The sequence below is a fragment of the Rhamphochromis sp. 'chilingali' genome (assembly GCF_963969265.1).
Source record: "Rhamphochromis sp. 'chilingali' genome assembly, chromosome: 7".
Taxonomy (NCBI): Eukaryota; Metazoa; Chordata; class Actinopteri; order Cichliformes; family Cichlidae; genus Rhamphochromis; species Rhamphochromis sp. 'chilingali'.
This window is the reverse complement of record NC_137934.1, coordinates 26,257,796-26,282,529: the sequence shown is the minus strand read 5'-3', so window position 1 is coordinate 26,282,529 and position 24,734 is coordinate 26,257,796. Positions and strand designations below refer to the sequence as shown.

The following is a 24,734-nucleotide window of genomic DNA, read 5'->3' as shown; positions in this document are numbered from 1 at the left end:
TAGGACCCAGATTACTCCCAGATTTAAGAGCATCTTAGTCCGACAAATACGACAATAACAACGGCCGCTTGCATGTTCTGCAAAAAAATGTGCTTTGTTGTGTATCTGACGGACAAACACCAAACCAGTTCCACATCACTGAAGTTGCACCATTTTTACAAACCAATTCTGGTTCATCTGTTTCACTCAACAATCGGCCATGTGCGTATGAAAACAAAGGCACTGCGCATGCGCATTTTACTCCCATTCTATCGCGATATTTCATTTTCCTGTCGTTGCCTAACATTATACCGGTATTACCGTGAACGGTATAATATGGCCCAGCCCTACTCAAAACCCCTATACATGAAACAGTCCCTCATCTGATATTGCAGTTTTCTTTTATGAATGTTCTAGATTGATGATTTGGCCACTCACAAAGTCTAAAGTCTCTCTCTCTGATAGTTTTCAGCCCAGTTGATCCTTTACTTGAATGTTAAATGGTAACAAGTATTTAGTGGAAGGCCAACATCTGGAATCAATCTGGCGGAATAAATTTTCCATAAACTGCACAAAGACAGTCAGGAAAACTCAAAATTCATTTTGCCAGACTCTCTTCCCAAAATCAAAGAACTTATTTAAATTTTACCATGGAAAACACTGAAAAAAGCTAAACTAGTTATTCATTTATCTTTTTGAAAAGTAGCCTCTTCTCACGGAATGCCTTTGAAGTGTGCTTTAGGTGTGGATTACCTTTAAAATTATTGTGCTGATAAGACACACCTTTAACTCTCAAAAGTACATGCTGTACATGCTTGTGTTAAATAAGGACGCTAAATAGAAAGGGCCTGCACATCACAGAGTGTGTTGGCAGCACATTGTGAGGTAACATCATGTTTCCAAGCCCTATAGAGGGACGGACTTAAACGTGATGTGGGTGTGTCTTTACATTATTACATTATTAGATTACATACAGCCCATCGGTTTGTTCTTTTTTGAAAACCTGACTCAACACATCCCAACGCATCTCTGCACTCATGGCGGAGTTGAGACTACTGCTTCTATTTTTACTGGCCTTAGTGAGTATTCAGTCTTAAACTATTATCACATTAACATGCTAGGGCATCCTTCTTCTTATTTAAAGCGACAAAACAGCACCATGAAGTGGTGCGGTCAGATATTATTTATTTTACTGCCTAACACAGATTATTATTTATATGCTACAATCAAAGTTGGCGGTTCGCAGATAACACAGTGTAAGGAAAATAAGAAAGCCTCGCCCAGCGTTTTGTTGTGGACTGAGGGATTTAACTGTACTATTGTCATTACAGATGATGAGTTCTGAGGCCAAAGAGAAGAAGGTAAAGAAACTGAGGAGGAATCGGAGAGAGTGGATTCCTCCTGCTACAAAGCTGATGGAGAACATCGACTACACCCATTTGGAACACATTGCAAAGGTCTTCAGCTCATTGAAATCTTTATAGCATATACACATGTTATATGCACGTTATATTTTTAAGCAGTGGCTGAGTGGCTTCTATCACATCATTTGGTTATCTTCCGCTACTTTAGGATAGCATGTCATGAACATTCCTTTAAAAAAGTCCAGTTGTACTCACAGTTGAACACTTGAAAACAACCACAAGTCATAGGTTTGCTGTCAGTGCAGATTTCCTATTAAAAACTAATTGTTAAAGGATTTGCAAATCCAATATGATCGCAGTGATACATTTCAGGTGCAGACATTTGTAAAGTTCTGCATATACTCTTTCTTTTCAATAGTAAAATTAAAAGTTTAGACATCATCTATGTCTGTGCAGTATCTGTTGTACCTGCAGTGCTTTGGCATAGTTTTTGTATTATTACAAAAACAATTCCAGTAGAGAGTGAAAAACAGTTCTTGAACACATACTTGCTCTTGCTAAAAAGTATAACAAGGAATATTTAAGAAGCACCCCAACCTGACATCACTGTCTGAGACTTAAGTTCAACTTCAATAGTAGAACAATTTTTTACATGTTTACCATCTATTTTACCAAGTCTTACTATGTAATTTACAGTAAATGCTCCCCCTGTTTTATTTCAGATACGCTCTGATAAAGACAAATTTGAGATAGTTCAATATTTCCTTTCTGGAGAAGGGGCAGATAAAAATCCATTAAACCTCTTTGTGGTGGACCGAGAGACTGGTTTTGTACGTATCACTGATCTGCTGGATCGGGAAAGCTGCCCATCCTACAATGTAAGTTTGTTTTGATGTTTGTTTGTTCATTTTTTCTTTTCTGTTTTTTACTCTGCATAGTTTTCTTTCACCATTTTCTCTATTATGTAACACCAAACAATATCATGGAATTCCATTCCTGGTCTCAGCTCCACTTCTGTGAGATACAGACCTCAGGGAACGTATCCACAGCAATCGCAGAAAAATAGAGTTAGCATTTTTGTATGGTTGAAGGAATGTACATTAGCTGCTAACATTAGCTACTAGCAGCTAAAATATATATTATGAATGTCAAACAGAAGTACAGTCATTGCATTTATTTCTGGCCTTTGTATTTCACCGAAACTATTAGAGTCAATCATTGCCATCCATTAGCTGGTGGCCAGGACTGCTGGTCATACTGCTGTTGGATGACAGGCAGCTCCAGCTGATTTGTCATTCTTACAATTGTAAGTCAGTCCCTTCTTCATGGCTTATCTTAAGCTTACACAATTTCTGATTGCTAATAGCTGGTGATAGCTCACTGATGCCAATTTGCAAACTTGCTTTGCAGCTTGTTTTATGAAGTAGGCCACAAAACCAACAGTTTCCAGTCCAGTCTTTTATCACAACAAGTCCACATAAATCCAATCTAAAATCAATCCTCCTTCTGATAAAATGTAATTATTTTTAAAAGCAAAACTACTCAGGCCAGGTTAAAAGTATTTTCCTTTAAAATGTCCTTTTCTCTCACCGGAGTGTTTAATTTCAACCACCTTCAACCTGCCACAACTGTGTCCAATAGCCTCCTTCCTTCCTGTTTTTCTCCCTAAACTCATTCTTACTCTCCCCTTTATAGAGAAGGGCCCTATCGCACCAGATTAATACCAGATTGCAAATTTTACTGAAGAAAAGAAATGACTTTTCTTCAGTAAAAGTTGAATTTTAAAGTTGAACTTGAAGGATCAATTTTAATCTTAGGCCATAGAACTCCAGGTACGATCTGAAATTCCGAAGTCATTAATATAGTTTCTATATATAATTGTATTACATATTAAAAGTTACATTTTAAAACTATCTCAGTCTGTCATTCACAATTTACACAGCTATCAGGGATCGCTAGATACAGGAATGGGACCACGGCAGAGGATACCATCCCACTGATTATAACAGTCCAGGACCAAAATGACAATGCTCCTTCTTTTGAGCTGCATACTGGAAACATTAATGAGGCAAGCGAAAAAGGTAATGATGGATTTTAAACACAGTTTTCTATATGTGATGGGATACAAATTGCATTTTAGCTTTTATGGAGTTCTTGTGAGAAAATCCCTGAAATCTGTCCTCTTCTGAAGATATTTCTTCAGCCTAGGAGTAGTGAGATGATATTGCACGAGCAATAGAGAGAGGGGGAGTCATGACAGACAGGGGAAAAGAAGAACAGAAGAACTCTGGGGTAGAAGCTTAACATTTCACAGACGACCTTCGACTTGCTTAGTCACAGCCGTCCGCATCATATTTACATCTTAAAAACTGTTAAAATATGTCTGCGTTCTATAAGATCCAGTTGACATTCATTTTGCGAATCAGCCTCTAACCTTCTTTTTTGTCGCATATAAACACAGTCTGCATATATTATGTATGTGAAAGTTGTTTGTCAAATGATCATGTTGAGCTGTTGTGCTCCACTGCAGGAACCTTTGTCATGCAGCTTAAGGGTAAAGACAACGATCAAGCTGGAACAATTAATGCAGAGATCTCCTACAGCATCGTCAGTCAGAAGCCAGAAGGCACAGGTCACATGTTCCATTTAGATGAAAAGACTGGAAAACTGTACGTCAAAGAGCCCACGCTGGACAGAGAGGTGAGGCTAGCAGTCACTGCACGTACAGCAAGACACATATATGCTTCTGCATTTTTGCACGAATTTCTTTCTTAGCTTTCTTAATATATTTCTTAAATATATACATTTTGGTTCAGGCAATCTTTGTCAGGTACAATAAAACAATGTTCCTGGACTGAAAATGTAATTAAAATAAAATATTCTTAAGAGAGACAGTGTGCAGATGTCATAATTGGACCATACCTGCTAAACGCGCAAAGGTGATTTTCTCATCGTGGAAGGAAAACAGGACCGACTGGTCCGACTCATCTTAGCTTAGTATGATTACAATTCTTCTGAAGTATTTGGATATAAGTCATGCGTTTTCACCTCCTTTTCACAGACTTGTGACTTCTACAGCCTGGTTATAAAACTAACTGATATGGGAGGAGCAGCAAGTGGACTAACAGGAACTGGAACTGTAGAGATCAAGATCCTGGACATCAATGATAACATGCCTACTCTGGAAAAATCTGAGGTGATGAATATGGCCTTTACTTGTTCTTAAGGCATCCAAATTTATTCTTATATCATTAATCACTTTCAAAACAACTGTACATAGCTGTGTCTGTCTCATTATTTATGGATGGCTTGAGTTATGCACTTTACGTTAGTGGTATCAAGTGTGCTTTGGTGGCCCAAGCTGCAGGGAGTTTAGGAATATCCAGTAGCAGTAAAAGGCTGTTACTTCTGCACGCTACCTGTTCCCAGAGTTTTGAGAAGCAGTCGTAGATTCATTTCCATCTTCGTAGTATGAAAGTATTCATCTGCGTGTCAGACAAATTGTGGCAAAATGGTGTTTAAAAAATTCTTAAACTGTGTTGGCCCATTTTGGAAAGCTCTGGAGTTTGCTCCTTTGGACTGTCTATGTAATTTAGACATAGCTTATGGATTTGAAAAGTAATACAGGAAGAAAGTTACCCTGCATTCTTTCTAATTGCCATGGGGTAAGTCCCTTGGTAGCAAAAACCAGTTTCAGTTGTTGATTTATTACTTCAGAAAATATTTCTGTCACAGTCTGTCTGAGGCAGACTGCATGTATTGTGAAAAGGACTCAAATGCAGACCAAAACAGAACGTGAAAAGTGACGTGGATAAACAAAAACAAGCCGTTTATTAAGGCCTGGGTGAAACTAAACAAAAACCTAAACTGGGTGAACTAAAACATGGAAAACTGGCATGGATACCTGAAAACACAACGTGGACTAGCAGACAACCTAACAAGGAATGACTGAAAACAAACGGACTAAGTACACACAGGAGGGTAATGAGGGAAGTGGGAACACATGGGGAAAAAAGCTGAAAGAAATGAACATAACCAAGGGGAGAGTAAAACTAAACACAATGAACACAGGAACACAGGACCGCTTCAAAATAAAACAGGAAACATAATGAAATACAGACATGAGAACATGAACTCAGTGGCGTGTCTAGAAACTTTTTGTTGGGGGGGGGCAGGTAGGGGCACAGATTTGGAGAAGGGTGGCAGATGTAATTGGCAGATAATGTTTAAAAAAAAAATTCTACCAACCATTAACCATAATTCAATAATCCTATAAACCTAATAACCGAATGAGCTTTTAACTCTTATTAGAATGAGATTTTAACCACTACGGTACAAAGTTTTTAGATACTGTGTTGATAAAGTACAAGAGATACAATCAGTGCTTTGTCAGTGTTTACTCAGCATTCAAGGACAGCAATATTTGCATAGTATTTTTACTGACATGTAGTGCACATACGTATGTTTTGGGCAAAAACATTTTTGAATATTAAAATACGAACATTTGTAACAAACAATTGACAAATTAGCCAGTTCCAATGTAAAACTTTCTCTGCCTGTTAAAAAAAGAAGATAATCTTCTCACAAACTGGTGTTTGATTTTGAAACAGGAAAAAAGTGGGGAAACAACTGAAAAGACTAACATTTGAATGAAACCTGAAAGCAAGTAAATACTTTCTATGCTGCCTTATGGTAAACTTTGGTAATATTGATCAAGAACAACACTGGCTGATGATGAAATACAGTCAGCTGGCATGGTGACACTGCCAGTATTAACCTGCAGGGCTGGACTGGGACAGAAAATCGGGCATTTTGACTACAGACCGGCCCACCAGGTATTAAAACCATAAAGCCTTTGAATGAAAACAAATGCTGTTGTGACAGTGATGTACAGTCTTGTTGGTATACGTATGATTTCTATACATTTTACGTCAGATAAAAACTTTGGTTGTAAGATTTAGATAATTATTTAATAAAAGCGAGATATTTTAAATGAGAATAAGAAAGAAAAGTATTTCTTTGTGCCCCCTTTCCCTGTTAATGCCCTACCTGGCCCCCTGGCAAAACTTTGCTAGACCCGCCCCTGCACAGTTACCAGCTGTCAGCTACGTAAAAAAGGATCCTGGTGTTATTTGTCTCTCAGAAACAGTTCATAACTTCCCTTCAACTCATTCATGTCACCTAAAAGGTAAACCTGTTTCTCCATCACCTGTTCAGCTCTGATGATTCAGTAAGGACATCTCCTGGTTTCATCTTCATGTTTCCCTCTCACCACATATCCAAACTGACATCATGACCAGCAGCTTTACAGCTGTGGCTCCAGCAAACATCAGCTGATACTGGAAATTAATATTAAATAAATTCTAACAACAGCTGATCAAGCTTAAACGTGCTGCTGTTGTTTAGCGCGACATCTGCTGGTTTCCTCTTTCTGGCACAAAGTGGGCGATAAATAAAAAAGAGAGAAAAGCTGATCAGCTGATCATTGATCAGTTTCATGATTGAAGTAGCAACAGAAGAGGGAGGGGGAGAGAATGAGAGGAGAAGCAGCTGTGCAGCGTAACGACAGAATAAATCCAGCTTTGTGTCTTTTTCCATTCTAGCTAAAGTTCGGGACAAACTGCGTCTCTTCTCAGCTCAATACCAAATGCATAATATTTTCTCTGAATGAGGGACCATTCCATTTTTAAGGAGCCGTTGGCAACTCTACTAACTAACCTTATGAATAAAATAAAGTTCACTATCAGTAACATCATAGCAACTGAACAGCTGTACAGAAACTCCATCATGCTAGCTCGGGCAGTATGAGTTATTGCAACTGACGGTAAAAAGTCAGCACAACGAAAATAAACTCCACCTAAACTTAGTTTATATCTGACCCAGATAGACTGCAGGTCATAACTTCTTACCTGAAGTTCAGTTCACCTGACACTCGGACTGGCGGCTGCCTCGGGGTCTCCTCCTGCCTCCCCTTCCCTCATCCACCTGCTGGCCTCTGTGGAAGCCCCGCCATAGCCACCACCAAACAACTGAGTTATTTTTACACATCGACCTGCATCTGGCCAATCCACCACCTCTCATTGTTCATGCCCTTACAAAATAAAAATAAAAAATAAGTCACTGGGGATATGCCCGGTATGCCCGATGGCCAGTCCAGCTATGTTAACCTGCAACCAAATCTGCAGCTCCATACAGCAATGTTACGACTTAGATGATATCTTATAACTCATGACTCTTATGTTAGCTCCCCTCAGTAGCATACTGTCAGAAATATTCGACGGCTGCAATAATTCTTTAAGTGTTATTTTTTCCTTGGTATTCTAATTTCACCGAAGTTTACTAAACTCAACAAACTTAATATTACTTACCGGGACATTTATTCTGTCCTCATTTTCTTTCACCGAAAAATTGTTTCCTGCAGTGCCGTCTTTCTTGCTTGGCTCTCCTACCTTTGCTAACGTGATGCACATAGCGCAGAAGCGATGCTGCATTCACTTACACTCGGATATCTGAGCTTCACCGTGAAAACATAATCGGACATTTGATATTTGATTGAATTGTATTGTTTTGCCTTTGGGGTGGCACCTGGGGTGGCCAGTCTGGTTGGGGGGGTGGCCTGTGCCCCCCCAGGCCACCCCGCTGGACACGCCATTGCATGAACTTGACAACAAAAGACATGAAACACATAAAGGACAAGGAAGACTTAACACGGGTTGAAAACACAAGGGAATCTAATAAACACATGAACTTAGATAACCCAATGAACTTAACCATCAAAATAAACTCAAACTCAAAACGCTGGGTCCAAAGACCCAGGATCGTGACAATTTCTCTCCTGAGCTCAAGTTCAATATAGTTTTAATGTTTGTGTTGGGTCTGTGTTTCCACAAGCCCCGCTAATTCTAGAGACTTATTCATCATGAAGAAAACAAGACAGTCAATCGATCGATTATTTGCGCAAGGGAGGCCTCGACTGTGTCCACCATGAAAATGACCTCCGGATCTGACCTCCTCCTGCTGCCTTTTATTGAGAGACAGTTCACACAAAACACGTCAGAACAAAGCCACGCCCCCTTGGTTAGACAGGCATTGTATGTATATGTGTGAACTTCTGTATTTAAGTAAGAGAGTGTGTGTGTGTGTGTGTGTGTGTGTGTGTGTGTGTGTGTGTGTGTGTGTGTGTGTGTGTGTCAGACCTCCTGCTGACCAAAGGGTCGTAAACGCAGGAAGCTTACATCAAAAGCACAAGGATGTGTCTGTGATAAAAGACTACAGCCCCCCACCTAGAACCTCGAGAATCTGGGGGGAAGGACAGTGGAATTTCTTTCATCAGAGTTAAAACGATGTACAAATGGTAAACATAAAAATGACAAACATTTAACAATTCACTCTAACAGTTTGCTTTGTTGAGCATGGGCCAATTTTCAATAAAATGGAAGGAGTGCATGTTTTCAAGCATACTTACATTGTAATGTCATGTGAGTTGTTCATGTTGTTCCAGGTTACTGTTATAAACAGTTTTTAAGTCAGCTCTACCTTATTACTTATTATCCCTATTACTTACTCAGTATTATAGTGTACTAAATATGTAACGATGTCTGCTGTTCAGTTTTTATAAAGCATGCATCGTGTTTTAACTTTTAACCAAAACTAGCATCCAAGCCAGGAGAAAAACTTCCAAGCAAGACAGTATTAGTGCCTCCTGCTATGGATGAGCACACCATAAGCTCAGAGATTCCAACAAGCCTCTTACAGCCCCATAAACCCTGCTCCCGAGTACAAACTACACTGTGTTCATTAAGGCTGTTGTCTTTAATTCTTTGCTCTAAAAATGCCCTAAAAAGGTCAGTGATCACTGTTTTATTACCACTATTAATCTGCAGCATGTTTTAAAGCAGACAAAGAGCGATTCAGATAACCCATTTACGTTGTAATAAATCAAGGGTCCAGTGTACACTGTGTGGGACAGGATTACCTGGGTCCTACCCTGGTGCCTGGCCTGTCAGGCCTGTAGAGTTGGAGAAATACTTTGAGAATCTCATCAATCTCATCTCAGGCCTTCTATAATAGAAGCAGAGTCTGAGGATGAGGGGACGGCTCGATTTCATCTTTGTTTTTTGTAGATGATGTAGTTCTGTTAGCTTCATCGGGTGGAGACCTGCAGCTTCCACTGCAGTGGTTCACAGCATGGCATTCTGAAGGATGGACTGATGGATCGCTTAACACTGGGGTTATGATAATTATTGGTGAAAAAACAGAACTGCCGTTTTTCATCTGGTAAATACAAAACATCCTGTTTCAGAATGACACTGAAAAAACGGTGCATGAATTTTTGGCAGGATTTCATTTAATCTAAAATTAACAAGAATGCTAACTGTGAGAGACCACCTTACAGAAAGCTATAGAAAATTTAAGAATGAACTATGTACAGTTTATCATTTCATATAATTTCAATGTTTTTCTAGTCTTTTGAGCACTGTAAGCACAATGATAAAGAAAAAACAGTACAAGATGACAATAGGATAAGTTTGAATTACTAAAATCATGTATTATTTTCAGGCACTTAACATCGTATTATTACAAAAACATTTTCATAATGGGGTGTATCTTTATCACGCTGTTCTAATTTCAGTATTCTGGCTCAGTGGATGAAAATGTTGACAATGTCGTGGTGATGAAAATCAAGGCTTTGGACAAAGACCAACAATACACAGACAACTGGCTGACTCGCTTCACAATTTCCAAAGGAAATGAAGATAATCTCTTTTCCATTGAGACAGACAAGGAAACCAACGAGGGCATCTTAAAGTTGATAAAGGTATTTAATACAGCGGGTAAACAACTACTGAACGTGTCACCAAGTTTCAATATTTTCGATATTTCAGTAGCACCTTTGTTAGTTTTAAAGGAGCTATAAAAGCATTTTCACCAGATGTCAGTCGCAACCAGTGTTGGTCAAGTTACTTGAAAACAGTAATTAGTTACTAATTACTGATTACTTCTCCAAGAAAGTAATCCTGTTACTTTACTGATTAAATATTTTCAAAAGTAATTAGTTACTTTATTACTTACTTACAATTTAAAAAAAACATGATACACAACCAGAATATGTAATATTAGAGACACTATAACAAACACAATCACGGTTTAGTAGCGCAGTATCGCAGCATGCTCAAGGGAAAGTAACAGTACTCTTATTACTTTTTTTGCAATAGTAATCCCTTCAATCGTTACTTGAAAAAAGTAATCAGATTACAGTAATGTGTTACTGCCCAACCCTAAACCTGACCCATGCAATTCATACCTGCAAAGAAAACAAACCACAGATGCAGGGACACCGCGAAAAAAGTCTTGAGCACATGAAGAAAGGGAGGTGCAAAAAGGAATGGAAAGTCATGACACCAGCTGAAATCTGTCGGTACTTAGAAGCAATCCTGCCCGCCTGCCTGAATGTTTAAGTGAGCACTGCTAGGGCCATAACCAGGGAGTGGAAAGACCATAGACCGGCCATGACCAGGTGCTCCCCCACAAGATTTCAGACAGAGTAAAAAGAATTATCAGCAGAGTTGTCCACTTGTTGAGAGCTACAGAAAAACCTGGAATCAGCAGGTTGAATTGTTTTAAAGAAAACAAGTAATGCACTCGAACTATGGCCTGTAGGCATGCTCACTGAAGAAAAAACATCTTGAAGTGCATTTAAAGTTTGCTGACCAACATTTAGGCAAGCTCGTGAGATCCTGAGAGAATATCTTCTGGTCTGCCGATGCCATGTTTGGAGGTCAAAAAGCACTGCATATCACCACATATATATGTTATCACTGTAATATTATGGGTCTTTATATATTGAGCGGTTTGTATACACTAGAGCTCTTTCTTAGATGTAATATAATTTAGTTCAGTCTGTCACTGTTCTTATTGTTACCACATTTCTCATTTTTACACATAACTCAATACTTAAAACTTAAAACCATGAACATCTATAGTTTGATTTCTCTACACGTGTGGATTGGTGGATTGGTTGTTCTCAACATCTGGTGAGAATTTCATGACAGTAGCACCTTTAGAAATTGGTGACGTGTTCAATGTTTTACACTATGTATTTGTATAAACTCACTTCAAACATTTTAATTTGCAGCTAGTTCTGGGTTTGTCTCTTGAATGTATTTCATTTTTTGTGTGTGTCTGTTTTCTCTCAAGTAACTCATTTTATCTTTTATCATTTATTTTGCAGCCTGTGGATTTTGAAGAAGTCCAGAAGCTTGAGCTTGGCCTTTTGATTGAGAATATTGCTCCGTTTGTGATTGGTAGTGCTGTACACATGGATGTGGATGTTCATGTTGGAGAGGGTAACCCTCTAGTTACTGGAGCTGGTGCCGGGGCAGGAGCTGGTGCTGGTGCCGGGGCAGGAGCTGGTGCTGGTGCTGGTGCTGGAGCTGGTGCTGGTGCTGGTGCTGGTGCCGGTGTGGGTGCAGAGACAGAGCTGGGAGTAGATGTGGAATTGGATGTAGGCGAGGGGGATATAGGGTTGGATGCAGGACTTAAACCTGAGATGGAGGCTGGCCCTGGAGTTGGACCTGAAGTGGGCACTGATGTGAAGTTTAAACCAGGACCAGGAACAAAGCTGAAGCCAGATGCACCAAAAAGCTACCCCATTAAAATATCAGTTAATAATGTACCAGAGGGTCCAGCATTTATACCTGACACCAAGATTGTTCATGTATCCGAGGACCCAAAGGAAGCACCTAAAGATGGCAAGATCGCTGTGTTTGCTGCCACCGATCCAGATACAGGAAAAACAGCTGAAGATGTCAGGTTTGTCAAGTTACAGTAAAATCTGTGAGACTTAGTTCCTCCTCCTACGCCGAGTGGCGCATCGGGCAGCTAGTGATCTCCATCGATGTCGGTCAGCAGCGACTGCTTCAGCTTCGTCCCAGGCAATGTCGACAGTTCTCAGATCGTCCATAAATGTTCGACGCCATGTGGTCTTTGGTCGGCCTTGCTTTCGCTTGCCAGTGCGTGGACGCCATGTCATGGCAATCTTAGCTGGGCGATGAGGGGGTAGGCGTAAAATATGTCCCGCAAAGCGAAAGCGCCTTTCTGCAACAACATCGGCTAATGGGCGGGTGCCTGCTCTTTGTAGGACCTCCTCATTTGTTATTCGGTCCCGGTAGGAAATTCTCAGGATTCGCCGCAAGCCACGTTGTTGAAGCACGTTCAGGTGTTGAATAATTGCACTTGTTGAGCGCCAGGTTTCACTAGCGTAAAGTGCAGTAGGGAAGACTATAGAGTTCAGTAGTCTGATCTTGACCCTTACATTCAGGGAGGTCGAGTTCCAAATAGGTTGGAGACGTCGCAGGACACCAACTGCCTTCCCTACTCTGGCGTCGACATCCCGATCAGAGACCCCGTCATTCGAGATGATGCTGCCAAGATATGTAAAATTCTCCACCTCTTCAGCACGTTGTTGGTTGATCATGACAGGAATGCGGGCACGTGCATAGCCAACTCGGAGTACCTTGGTTTTTTTGGCGCTGATTCTTAATCCAACTTTCGTTGCCTCCCTCTGCAGGGCCGCGGTCAACTTTTGGAGGTCTTCCTGAGTCGAGCCCAGCAGGGCGATGTCATCTGCGAAGTGCAAGTCAGTGAGATTACGCGCTTCGTGCCAGGGCACACCGATGTCAGCTTGGTCAACTGATCGTCGCATGATGAAGTCAATTACCAACAGGAAGAGGAAAGGGGATAGCACTTATCCTTGTCGGACGCCAGTATTGATCTTGAAGAAATCTGTGCAGCCGTCATCCATCCGGATGCAGCAACGGGAGTTGGAGTAGAGACAACGAAAGGCATCTACAAACTGCTGAGGGACTCCATAGTGGCGTAGGATAGCCCATAGAGTCGGCCGGTGGACGCTGTCAAAAGCCTTCTCGAAGTCAATGAAATTAATAGAAATCTTCTTTTGGTATTCCAATGTTTGTTCAATGATCATGCGGAGGGTGAAGATTTGCTCGACGCATGACCGGCCACTCCGAAACCCAGCCTGCTCTTCTCGCAATCGTTCGTTCACAGCGTGTCGTAGCCGATTCAAAAGAGCGAGGCAAAACACTTTCCCGGGTACCGACAGCAACGTGATGCCCCGCCAGTTGTTACAGTCACCCAAATCACCTTTTTTTGGAAGTTTGATAATGGTGCCTTTTGTCCAATCATCGGGTACATGTGATGTTGCCCAGCAGGCGTTTAGGAGTCTTGTAAGGGCGGCTTCAAGATGGGGTCCACCATTCTTCAGCATTTCGGCGAGGATTTCGTCCAGGCCTGCGGCCTTTCCACTCTTGAGTAGTCGGATCGCTGTCTTGACTTCAGTGATGCTGATTTGTCCGATATCGACAGGAAGAAGATCCATGGAAGGTGCCAGGTCTTCGGCCTCGAACCGTTGGGGTGGCTCAGGTTGGTTCAGAGTATCGCGGAAGTGTTCGACCCATCGTTGTTCTTGTTCAGCTGCAGTAAGGAGGACACGTCCATTTTTGTCTCGGATTGGAACACCGCGGCCACCACGAGCCCCAGTTAGATCTCGTACAATGCGATATAAGGTTCGGGTGTCGTTCCGATCGGCTGCTTCTTGGGCTTCGATGCCTTTAGCTTCGATCCATTCACGCCTGTCACGCCGGCAGCTGCGTTTGACCTGTCGGGCAAGGTCTTGGTAGGTGGCCATGGCCCTCTCACGCTGGTCTGCAGAAGCATGTGGGTCAAAGGCCACCTGGTCCCGAACTGACTTTGCCAAGCGACGTTGATCTATAAGTTCCCATGAACGGTCGGAGATCCAGCGCTCCTTAAAGCCGCCCCGTCGGCGACCAATCTTCGATTCTGCTGCACCGACCACAGCCTCTTTTATCTCATCCCAGAGTGTATCTGGATTTTTGTTGTTATTTCCTTCCGCAGCAAGGAGCTGGAAGCGGTTTCTCAATTCGAGTTGAAATTCTGCTGCCGTATTTGCATCTTTTAGGCGTTGAATGTTAAAAGGACTTGGCCGCTGCAGTCGTGGTTGGAGGCGCTTCAGGTGAAGTTTACATTTGGCAATTAGCAGGTAGTGATCCGAGTCAATGTCGGCTCCACGCCACACTCTAACATCGCTAATGGTGGATGCCCAGCGGGATGATATGCAGATGTAGTCGATCTCGCTTGTATATCTGCCACCGGGGGCCTTCCACGTCGCCTTGTGTATCGGCTTGTGGCTGAAGAAGGTGTTCTTGATGGTCAGCCGGTTTGCCGCACAGAACGAGATCAGCCGCCTACCGTTTTCATTTGTCATTGCTGCGATTCCAAACGGGCCGATAGTCGATTCCAGGCCATCCCGGTTACTGCTTATTTGCGCGTTGAAATCTCCGCCCACGATCAGCAAATCATGACGCGGGGAGTTGTCAATGGCATCCTGGAGCATCGCATAGAACCCATCCTTGTCAGTATCGTCAGCCTCTTCTGTTGGAGCATATACTTGAAGAATTGTGACTTTCACATGCCTAGCTTGGAAACGAGCTAGGCATGTGAAAGTCTGTGAGACTTATGTTCAGTAATTGAACAGTCATCAGCTTTTGACCTAGTCATAATGATCCAGTTTTCAGTAATTTCCATTAATGGCAAAGCTACCAATGATATGATTTATATAAAAATGTCACTCAACAAACACCTATTTCATTTGATCAAAGTATAGCAGAGTGTTGCAGTAATGGCAATAATAATATAATGGCTAATGCTTTACATTAAGGTTTTCTAAGAACAGGCAGTAATGTGGTTAAAATTCATTACAAGATATTTATTAACACATGTGTAAATATTATGTGTCAAAAAGACTATAACTGGTTAACTAAAGTATCAATGATGACATTTTTTAAACTTTACTAAATTATTTTTAAATTTGGTAACATTTTATGATTTTAGCTATAATATACAAGAAAAGTATCCTAGTGAAGTCAAGAAATAAATTAAAGTTTTAGAAAAATGAATAAAATATAGTTTCTGTTGTTACTTGGTGCTATTTGAACAAAAATGAATTGGAAGAAATTGAATAGCTGTATTAATCTTAATGAGGGCTCTTTCCTTACTTTTACTCTGGTAACAGCAAAAGTTGTCAATTGGTGTAATAATACATTAACTAATCGTAGCAGGTAGCAGGGGTAGCTGTAAAAACAATAAAACAACGTTAACAGCTGTGTTCTTCTTAGCATTTAAAATATCTTTGATGGGTCTGTTTAATCCTATCAAGACACAAATTATGTTAATAATATAAAGTCTTTAATGTAAAGCATTACCAGGTATGATTATTATTTATTATAATTAATAAAATAGTTAAAAACTACTTTGTGTTAGAGGTTTTTTGTTTGTTTTTGAAGGTTTCATCTTTATCATAATGTTGAGCAGGTGTTTTATGTAAATGGAAACTTTTACTTCACTGATGCTCGTTTTTACTTTACTGATGTTTTTTCTTCTTTCTTATATATGTTTTGCATTCCAGTTATGCCAAAGCTTATGATCCAGATAACCTGTTTACAATTGATGCTGAAACAGCTGAAATTAAACTCAAAAGGACACCAGACAGGGAGTCACCTTACTTGAAGAATGGTACCTATATCGCCAAGATTCTAGCTATACCCAAAGGTAATTCTCTTGTCAACACTAAGACTTCATTGCTGCTTCCTCCACTTCTTATATTTAGGTTTGAAGGTTATCTTTTTCCCTACTGAAGGATTTCATTTCAGTTAACTACCAATAAAATATTGGTAGCAACAACTTTTAAGATCGTGGCTCAAGAGTTGTGTGTTCGTCTTGTAATCAGAAGGTTGCCGGCTCGGTCATTCTCGGTCGTTGTGTCCTTGGGCAAGACACTTCACCTACCGCCTACTGGTGATGGCCAGAGGGGCCAATGGCGCGATATGGCAGCCTCGCCTCTGTCAGTCTGCCCCAGGGCAGCTGTGGCTACAACTGTAGCTGCCTCCACCAGTGTGTGAATGTGAGAGTGAATGAATAGTGGTATTGTAAAGCGCTTTGAGGGGTCCTGAAAAGCGCTAAATAAATGCAATCCATTATTATTATTATTATTAAATGGGAAGGTGCTATGTATACCAGTCCAGCAAATGGCAATCACGGCATTTGCTTCAAATTCTTACTGACATATTTACCGTATCTGCTTTTCAGACATGCCATCAAAGACAGCAACAGGAACAATAGCCATTCAAGTCACTGACGGCAATGACCACTGTCCAACCCTGACTACAAACCATGCCAGTCTGTGCTCTGATCAGAAATCTGTTTACGTTACGGGCATTGATGAAGATGTTAGTCCCAATGCTGCTCCATTCACGTTCAGAATAATACCTGATGGGACACAAGGCAGCTGGGTTGTAGAAGTCATCAATGGTAAGAAAATCTGGTTTGGGTCAAAAGAAAAAATGGAAACGTTTATTTTCGCCTCTGTCAGTGCGCAACAGGGCGGCTGTGGCTACAACGTAGCTTGCCATCATCAGTGTGTGAATGTGTGTGTGAATGGGTGGATGACTGAACATGTAAAGCGCTTTGAGGTCCTTTGAGGACCAAGTAAAGCGCGATACAAACACAGGCCATTTACCATTTTAATTTAATTAATTTATTTATTTTTGCCTTAGTAATTGTAGCACTAATTTTATTATTATAGTGATTTACCGTAAAGACTTAAGCCTTATCTATACAGTGGGGGAAATGAGTGTTTGATCCCCTGCTGAGAATATGCAAGTTTGCTCACTTACAAAGAAATGAACAGTTTTTCATTTTAATAGAGAGAGAGATCATAAACCAAACATTTAGATTAAGAACAATTCCATAAAAGTTGATGGGCGCAGTAAACACACCCCTAAACCTTGTGGAAAGCCTTCCCTGAAGAGTTGACACTGCAAAGGGTGGGCTAACATGATGTTAAACTCTGTGGATTAAGAATGCAATGCCACTCAAGTTCATATGTGTGTAAAGTGTTTGGGAAATATAGTGTACATTTTCAGTTACAATACAATAATTATTTCCTCTAATCCTATTACAGTGGCACCAATTCACCCTATTCTAATATCATGCAGTAAAATAAACTAGCTGCTAGTTTACAGAAAAGAAATTTGGGCAAATTTTTATATGTTGTTTTTACTAAATGTAATGTAATGTAATTGGTTTTTCCTTTCCAAAGTATTTGCTTTGTTTGAGGAGGCAGAATAAATCCTGAAGTAAAGTTAATTCGAAGCTTGAGTTGCAGTGTAGTGGAGGGAAATTGTCTTTGAAAACTTTTTGTGCTTTGTTATCTCCAGAGACAAGCGCTGCTATTCATTCTCATGTGCCACTCTGGCCTGGACAACATAATCTCCAGGTAGAGGTGTTGGATGCCCAGGGTCTGTCTTGTCAAACCAAGGAAGTTTTTACGGTGAATGTTTGTACTTGTTCGGAAACAGAGGACTGCAGCCTGAGAACAGCAAGACTAGAAACTACATCATCTAAGCTTGCTACACCAGCCATTGGCTTGTTGTTACTGGCATTTTGCTTACTGCTATGTGAGTTGATTTTAGAACATCCACTAATGATATGTATAACAGGCCTAGTTGGGAAAAACATGTGTTTAAGATTTTCAATACATATTCAGGACTATTTTGTGTCTGTACAGCTATTTATTCTATAGTATTATTAAGTTCTATTTAAATATAATACTAGTTTGTTGCAACCTATTGTATTTTTACCTATACTGAAAAAGTACTGTGCATAACAGAAAAAAGGTTTAAATACATGAAAAGCCCAAACTTTTATGCTTTAGTTTGAATCTTTACATTTGAATTTAAATGTTTTTATCTATGTTTTATTTGTGCAGTTATCCCATTTCTTCTGGTGGTCTGTCAGTATGCAGGGGCAGACAAAATCTTTCCTGACCAATTTAATGCGCTACCATTTCTCCCCAAAGAAAACCTCATATCCTATCATACTGAAGGCAGAGGCGAGGATAAGGTGGGCATTCACGTTTGTCTGGGAAAATTTTTTTGTTTTATTTAATGTGGATATGTAGAAAACAAACAGATTTTTAAGGAGGAATGCGATAGCTTGTCAGTCATCCCTGATTCAATTTTGTTTTAAAAACATGATTCTGAAAACTGAAATCAATGTCGTTTCGTACAGAAGTTGTGTTCAAAGATAATTTTTTCTTCTTCTTTTACTTTTAGGAAATGTCACTCCAAAGTTTACCTGTTATGCTCCAAAAGGTTAAGATGGGACAGTCATCAAATTTCAACAGGTAAAATTCAAACATAATGGAAATTGATGAGATACAAATCCGCAGCGAGCAGAAATATCAGGCAGCTGTCCAGACTGTAATGGAGGTTGACAATGCTTACACATTTTCAAGGGAATCAGTGAACCTTGGCAGAGGGCGTGCGTCATTCAACAGAAAAGTGATGGGTATACAACACACAGAAGCCCTGTATGAGGACATAGCCCTTCCTGATGCTTTTCTCAATGATTACTACTCTCAGGTACTATGGTATAATAGCTATACATGCAATTATTTGTCACAGTATCTTCTCTTTGGACTCCTGTGTAATGAAGCTTTTGATGCCACTGACTGTTTTGTTTATTTGCCTCAAACAGAAAGCGGCATGTGCTGTTCCTGTGGAGGATTCCCATTTGGAATATGATTTTGAGGGCCAGGGCTCCTCTGCTGGCTCTGTGGGTTGCTGCAGCCTTCTGGAGGATGACAATGACTTAGATTTCCTCACTGAACTTGGGCCAAAGTTCAAGACTCTGGCTGAGATCTGTATGTTTCCTACAGTGTCCCCCAAACCCATATTGGCACAAAATGTTGCAGGTGCTATCAAAAGCACAGCTGATTTTGTCGAGCCAGTTTTTAAGAGCAGACAGGAGCACATTGTTGAAACAAAGCATGCAGACATAAAAACAGAAAGAGTAACGTCCAATACAAATATACTACAATCATCTGTCGGTACTGTAAGTACTGCCCGATCTATGACACTTCCTACCTCTAAGAGTACTAGTGTCAGACGTTCCTCTCATATTAGTCATTATGATAAACTACCCAGTCCAGTTCAGACTGTCTTACTACAACAGGAACCAATTTACTACACCAGCTCTGTATCACAACCCATACAATATGTAGTTCAACCACATCTACAGAACACACTTTTGTTAGTAGATGGCTCCAACGGAACCAATCGATTTTTTATCCAGGACATTGAGAGGTCAAGAAATCCTGCTAGCCACAGTGTTCCAACCAGCCCCATTGCCTTCCTACCCATAAGCCCACCTATGCCCCTGGGCTCTACGAGATAGGAAACTAATGCAGCTAAATGGTCATTGTATGCCGATTAAGGATAAAAGTAGTCAAAAGTAGGAATTAGGAAGGCCAGTTGGAACCAATCTCATCTCAGGGCATTTTGACAAGAGGTGTTATTCTGGTTAAAGAACCCTTCAGAGTGTGTTAGATTTGGCAGTCCAGTATGCATCATAGCCTACAAGGACATCTTCTTGCCAAACAAAAAAAACAAACAAAAAAAGAGTTGGTGGTGGTTGTTGTTGTTGCAGTATGTAGACACATGGAGTACACATGGGCAGATGTGGTTAGGACCATTCTATGTTTTAAGAGGTTTGTGATGGTGGTAGTAACAAGGCAGACTTGTCCAGACGTAGTTGATCAAATCAGCATAACACTGCTCCAAGAAAATCTGCCATTGGTGTAAACAATGGCTGTCAGTAGCTGTCAACTGTATTCCAAAAACACATGAAGGAGTGGTAGACTGTGTGAAAGTCAGTTTCAAGCTTAATAATTTGGTCATATGATCAACAACAGTATTTAAGCAAAAGAAATAAATAATACTAGTCGCATCAAATATAGTAATATAAAAACCTTGCATGACAATTGCATTCATGTGAAAGTTGACACTGGAAGTTGGCTCATAACATCAACTTAAATCTTTTTTTAAAGGCCAGTCATGTTCATTGCAATTGTGCTCATGGGAACGAGTGGCCCCCGAGCAGGAATACCATATTCATATGAGTTGTTCGCACTAAAGTAAAAAGCACCATCACTTCACGTGGATACCCTCTCAGCGACACCCTGATAACAACTGTGTTTAGACTGTTCCTTCCCATTCCATGCAAGGCCACCTGGGTTGGCTGGAAGACTGTTTACTTAGCCTGGCAGGGCGAAGGACACTGTCTCAGCTGAACTCTGGACACACACACACACATACATATATACACTGATATGCACACACTCATCCCCCCTCCCTTCCCAAACGCCTTCGATGCTTATTCCCTTCCGATGTTGACGGTGGATCATGGAGACCAGCGCAAAGGGTGCAGGCCCGGATGTACTGTCTAATTCAGCTGTCTCTCACCCTTTACCCACCCCTGTTGCTTGTCATGTGTTTCTTTGGTGTATTAAGAGTTTTTTTCATTTGCTATGTGCAGAGGTGTTTATTTCTGTTCTCAAACTGATCTCCCTGTTGGAGCTCAGTCTGGGGGGAGTTATTTTTTTCTCCTTATCTTTCCTCATGTGGTGCATTTTTCCATTGTTATACCTCTCTGACCTGTCTTCCCCACGTGATGTTTTGTGTAATGTATGTATGGTCGGAGGGTAAGATGGCGCCGCCATTGTGTGCAATAGGTCGGCAGCCTTGTGAAATTTCTATAAAACTAATAAAGGTATATCAAATCAAATCAAATATCAAAACGAGTTCATCATGAACCTGAGGCTTAGTGAAAATGACAGTGAACCCAGTGGAGTGTTGCTGAGCTAAAATCAATAAGCTTGATTGATTTTCCACTCTGTAATGCATGCGCAGGATGAACTGATCCCAAAAATATAAATGCGGGGGAAAAGGTGTGGTGATTGTTGCATTTAGCATGCAAAGGATAGATGGATGTTTCTTGAACCCAAGAGTTTGTTTTCTCATTATGTGATAGTGCTCTCATTTAACAGGGAGTCAATGAATATAGGACAAATATGATCTCTCTTTCTAGTCTCTGTCAGTACTCTCCAGCTTATGAGCTATCTACTTTAAGGTGCGCATTTGAGAGTCAAACCAGGGAGTCAAGTACGTCTGATTTGAGGTTCCCTTTTTTCATAAGAGCTACAGTATCCAGAGTTATAGGCAATGAAGATGTAAAATTATTAACAAAATAATCAACCTCTGTAGATTAGCTGCTCTGCACTCTGTTGGCACAAGGCACTGAAGAAGAGCAGATGAATGATATCTTTAAACTTGGTAAACTGACTGCTTCTTATATAGCGCGTTTCTACTCTGAGTACACACCTTGACTCATTCACCCAGTCACGGCAGCACTTTTTTCCTATGCTCTTTCTCTGTAAGTCCTTTCTTTCTTTTTTCATACTCAGATGGATGCATGAGAGAGCAGACTTGTGAGACGTATTGCTGCAAGTGTACTTATACTTTCTTTTATTAGAATATAAGGGATTAAATGTTTAGTTAAATATCTTTACATTGACCAAAAGAGGAATTTCACTGCTCTGGTTCACTTAAGAAAGTAAAATTAGTTTGATATCCCTGTCTTAGGGGGTTGTCTGATTATAAGTTGTCTTACAGTGTAAAGCACATTTAAGTGACTCTTGTTGGGATTTGATGCTATATAAATAAAACTGAATTGAACTGATAGCTGGGACAGACCCTGCCTCATTGTTTGATTTCAAATCTACTTTCATGTTGTACAAAGTCAAACACTGACTCGTTGTTAAAACACACACACACACACACACACACACACACACACACACACACACGGATCTGCATATCTAAGTCCAATTAAAGTTCATTCTTCACTAAGGCAGTCTGGAGATAAATGTCACAACAAATACATGTAATGTTATGAGGACAAGAAAGCAGATGAGACAGCTCACTTTCCAGAATATGCTGATGTGTTTATTTACTTTTTGATTGACAGAAAAAAAAAAGCTTTCACAAAGTAACAACATAAAACACTTAAATTGTTTTATACTGTCTGGAACTAAAGACCGCAGAAATCTGACAATATGAAGGGCTCTAGCACTTGCTAGTAAGAGGCACAACTCCAGGGAGTAGGTGCTACATTAACATTTTAACAGGTTTGGCTCATTTGTTCTTTTATAGAGATGTGGGCATGAAAAACGTGACAATTAGACAGTTAGGATCAAAGAGCTACAAAGAACACAGGCTACTTTGTTTAGATGAAACTGGGATGAAATCTAAAATACTCAGACCAACTTGAGCATGGCAGGGAGTACGGAAGAGGATTAGGGCCACTGGAAAAAAAAAAGTGGGCACGTCTTTTTCTTTTTTCTTTTCCTGAATTCTGAGAAAAAAGTCAGAATTCTGACTTTAATCTCAGAATTCTGAAAAAAAATAATTTTGATGAAAAAGTCAGAATTCTGAGAAAAAAGCCAGAATTCTGAGATTAAAGTCAGAATTCTGACTTTTTTCTCAGATTTTTTTTCCAGTTGCCCTAATCTTCTTCCGTACAGGGAGTGATTTTGTTTTCTTTCTAATACTTCAGTTATTACTCTTAGTTTCATGACATAATTGGGCCATTATTTAGAAAATGTCTCTACTTTATCAACTCTGAAATAACAACCACTGTAGCTATAAACAACAGCAACTTAACATATTTTGGGTTTTTTCACCATATGAACGAACTTGACGGTTTATCACTAAAATGGTGAACTTACTGGCAATCACCCAAAGAGGTATGAACGTCCCAAACTGTCAAGGTCATAAAGTCATCACATCAGGTTCTTAGTAACCGCTTTCTACACAGTGGAAAGTTACCACCTGTGCCAGCCATAAAAGCAACAAAACCTCGTTTCTGCTTGTCTTCATGCACATGGAAACTAGTTATGGCCTACAATATCTTGTGCACAGATGAATTTTAAGACCGAGCCATACAGAATGAAGAAAATAAAATATGTTTTAAGGTGTAGCCATTGTTTTGATTAGCCTCAAAGCTTGAGGATCTTTGCACAAAATATGTAGTTGCCTTCAAACTATATTGTCTTGGAAGGATGTGAAACACAGATTGTTTATTTATTTATCATTTTTAAAGGCACCTCAGCTACAAAGGACATGGATAAAATGTCCACTGCCCTGACAGCTCAGTCTTAGTGCATCGTTGGCAAGATTTTCTTAAAAATGACCCACAGTTAGTCATGGTAGATCATTAAAGGATGACAGGACATCAAGGCAAGAGAGGACAAAGTATGCAAAACATTCCATCAAAACCTTTTGGATCTGAAACATGAAAAACATACTGCATATTCTTTTAGACTTCATATAATTAATATGAAGGGTGAAAATCACTGATAATTCAGTAAAATAGAACATTTTTTAATATCTATGCTAAAAATGTAAAGTCCTAAAGTAACATAAAAACTCAAGGCACAAATACTACAAATAGAATAACCATTGCCCAATGGTGAACACATTACCTGAACAACCTTACATACTTTTAGACTACTGATAATCATGTGATGAAAAAGTCAGTTTCACCTGATACTGAGACCCAGTGAGCTGACAATCAAGAAAACTCTCACCTACTTCTGTATATGGATCAGTTTTGGCCAGTCAAGTCACCTCCTAAAGGAGCTATATGTTAGCTGCCCTGTCAGACCATCTCTTAGTTCATAATGGAAAATACTCTTATTACACAGACTGACTTAAAGCAAAAAACAAAACAAAACATACTAGAGACTTGCAATGGATTCAGCCAGCAACCACACCTACCTATAGGTCTTTAGTCTATCTGGCTGTTTGAACTGCATACAGTTTCCATTTCCTTCCAGTTAGCATGCTTGTGTTAGGCTTTAGCACCACAAAAAATATCCCAGCAAAGGGGTATAAACTTCAGTTGTACACTGATAATGGACATGGGTAATGTACCAGATGATCTAATCCAATCCCATGTGAAACAAGGTTTTTATTCTGAATACTGCTTCCCAAAATTTTAATATTTTTCTACAAGTTGGAAATTAAGGCATTAGTACTGTCACTGGAGGATCACATTAATACAAAATATAACCAAAAACAAAACATGACAGCAGAGTCACAAGAAAGACAAGTGCATGCCTTTAGATCCTGCAGATCCTACTCTGTGATAAAGCAGAGTGTTTCTGAAACCTGAGCCTGGATGGGATTGTAGGTTCTCACTAGTCTTTCCAGCTCAAAAACATGGAACATACAGAAAATATAAAACAAAATTCTCTCCATCAGTGGGATATTTTAATTTCAGCGATCAAGATAACTTTCTATGAACTTAAAAAAAATATAAATATGCAAACAATAATGCATCATCTGTTGCCAGTTGTTTTGATGTATTTTAATTTTTTCTTGTTTAAGAGTT

The 24,734-nt window shown here is 40.0% G+C and overlaps 1 pseudogene across 1 annotated transcript; it reads left to right on the top strand.

Moving 5' to 3' along the window:
* Positions 1–1,016: 1,016 nt before the first annotated feature.
* LOC308400340 (desmoglein-2.1-like) lies at positions 1,017–19,737 on the top strand (annotated as a pseudogene). The gene is made up of 14 exons (XR_013974809.1): positions 1,017–1,058; positions 1,311–1,436; positions 2,066–2,221; positions 3,286–3,424; positions 3,874–4,043; positions 4,405–4,539; positions 9,976–10,161; positions 11,575–12,155; positions 15,847–15,989; positions 16,527–16,748; positions 17,657–17,896; positions 18,208–18,341; positions 18,554–18,862; positions 18,978–19,737. The product of XR_013974809.1 is annotated as a desmoglein-2.1-like (transcript).
* The last annotated feature ends 4,997 nt before the right edge of the window (positions 19,738–24,734 follow it).